This window comes from Argentina silus (assembly GCF_951799395.1).
Source record: "Argentina silus genome assembly, chromosome: 7".
NCBI classification, from domain to species: Eukaryota; Metazoa; Chordata; class Actinopteri; order Argentiniformes; family Argentinidae; genus Argentina; species Argentina silus.
The window spans coordinates 20,979,600-20,982,099 of record NC_139661.1 but is presented as its reverse complement, the minus strand read 5'-3'; the positions used below and the strand labels follow the sequence as shown (position 1 = coordinate 20,982,099).

The following is a 2,500-nucleotide window of genomic DNA, read 5'->3' as shown; positions in this document are numbered from 1 at the left end:
GTTGAGAGCACAGCCTTTATAAGGCCTCCAAAGATGCTTCACAAATCATTTTTAAGCAGATGTCTTAGAACCAGATCCATTTTGAAGAGTACAGTGTGATGACCGTGCCTATGAATGATTTGTGAACCTTCTATGCAGGCTTTATAAAGCGGTGAAGACTTGATGACATGGTAATTGGTTCAGTGGGACCCATGGTGCTAACAAGCACTGTCTCTCTGCCTCACACAGCCCTTTCAAGCCCTATCACAGTCCTTCTGCAGTCCTCAGAGCACCACTGAGCTCTCTACTGCTCATCTATCAACTCAACACCACACTGGAGCCTCACAGCCAATACCAGCCTCCAGCCTCCACACTGGAGCCTCACAGCCAATACCAGCCTCCAGCCTCCACACTGGAGCCTCACAGCCAATACCAGCCTCCAGCCTCCACACTGGAGCCTCACAGCCAATACCAGCCTCCATACTGGAGTCTCACAGCCAATACCAGCCTCCACACTGGAGTCTCACAGCCAATACCAGCCTCCATACTGGAGTCTCACAGCCAATACCAGCCTCCATACTGGAGTCTCACAGCCAATACCAGCCTCCAGCCTCCATACTGGGGCCTCACAGCCAATACCAGCCTCCACACTGGAGTCTCACAGCCAATACCAGCCTCCATACTGGAGTCTCACAGCCAATACCAGCCTCCAGCCTCCATACTGGGGCCTCACAGCCAATACCAGCCTCCACACTGCAGCTGGACAGGTGGCTCGATAAATAATTAAATCAACAAGGCTTTTTATGACCTCTCTCACACACACACACACACACACACACACACACACACACACACACACACACACACACACACACACATACACACACACACACACACACACACACACACACACACACACACACACACACACACACACGGGCCACACACACACAGTAACACTTCTGCAGAGCCAGCACATGGCAGTGCTAATAGGTTTAGTCTGGCACTTGTCCCAGTGATGTCAGCGTAATCCCCTTTAAAACCCTGATGACATCATCACAGAGGTGTGTGTGTGTGTTTGTGTGTGTGTGTGTGTGTGTGTGTGTGTGTCTTTAGGGGGTGGAGGCGGCATCGAGGGCATGTACTTTAGGCACAGAGAAAGTAGCAGTGTGTGTGTGTGCGTGTGTGTGTATGAGAGAGAGAGAGAGACAGGGGGGATGCCACCGAGGATTCCCTCGCCTGGAGATTATCCAGGTTAAGATGTCCTCCAAACAGACGTGGAGCATCACCGTGGTGGTCAGATTCATATTCCTCTTCATGAGCACCGTGGCTGTCGTCAAGCCAACCGTCCTGACTGCGCCCTCATGTCCTCCTGCAGATCAAGAGCATCATCATGCTGTATCAACACGTGCTGGTTTAGACATGGTTTCCTGGCTCGGGTTCTAAGTTGCATCCCTCCTTCTGTCCTGTGGAATCCCCTGGGCGGATAAGCAATATGGGCTTAGAGCGATGGTGCACTTATATTGGCATACCGACTTACAGTGCATGGTGTGTGTGTGCGTGCGGGCGTGTGTGCGTGCATGTGCGTGCGGGTGTGCGTGTGTGTGTGTGTGTGCGTGCGTGTGTGTGTGTGTGTGTGTGTGTGTGTGTTTGTGTTTGTTGAGGGGGGGTCGTTGGGGGGAGGAGGGGGGGTACTCCCCTCCCGTGGATAAGCCATGTTAATCCAGTCACGGATATACTCATAACCGTGGACGTCACCATAGCGATCATAATCACCATCAGCGTCATGACATTCCGTTCCCACATAAACAACTTCATCCTCATGATTATCTGCAGGTGAAGCATAATGTGATTAACTTTATAACGTCACAAAGTCTAACGTTTCTGATGTGGCCTAGTCTTCACGGTGCTGGGTAACAGCCACACTGCAGTACACGTAACAGAGATTCTTCTGAACAAACTACTGAACAAAATGTTCTGGAGACCACAACGCGTTCTAGAGACTAACCTCTTCTAGAGACCACGCAGTCTAAACAAACAAACAAACAAAAAACCTATTCGAAATCCAAGTCTAAACACCAAATGGCCGTGATTTTTTAAATCAACAATTCGCTTCCCCAGTCAGACTCCCGGCCCTCTGGCCTTCCATCATGCAGTGAACCCCCATAACCCCGGATCAGGGACCAGGGATTGTCCTCCTTCAACATATCACATCACATCTTTTTGTTGCGTTAGATATGTTTATGTGGCGTGACCCAGAGGCGGCAGTCAGACACTGCATTCCTTTGTTGGCGCAGGAAAGGCTCGGCGAGATAACATCGTCCGGTCAGGGGGAGGCATTGTTTGGGCCTAATGGTGACGTACACATTCGCACAGCAGCGCTTCTCTGAGTGCGATACCTCCAGATCTCACAGGAACTCTAGCGCTGTGCTACAGGTCCCTGTTGAACGAACGCCAGCTGACAGAAAAAAAAAAAAAAAAAAAAAAAACGTCAAGATGTTGTAATTCATTCTGTCTTCGC

The 2,500-nt window shown here is 50.4% G+C and overlaps 1 protein-coding gene across 1 annotated transcript in view; it reads right to left on the bottom strand.

The window, feature by feature from the left end:
• The window catches only part of pde4d (phosphodiesterase 4D, cAMP-specific), a gene marked incomplete at its 5' end in the record, with an annotated part of 59,216 nt that overhangs the window by 48,761 nt on the left and 7,955 nt on the right, over window positions 1–2,500 (bottom strand). The window lies entirely within an intron of this gene.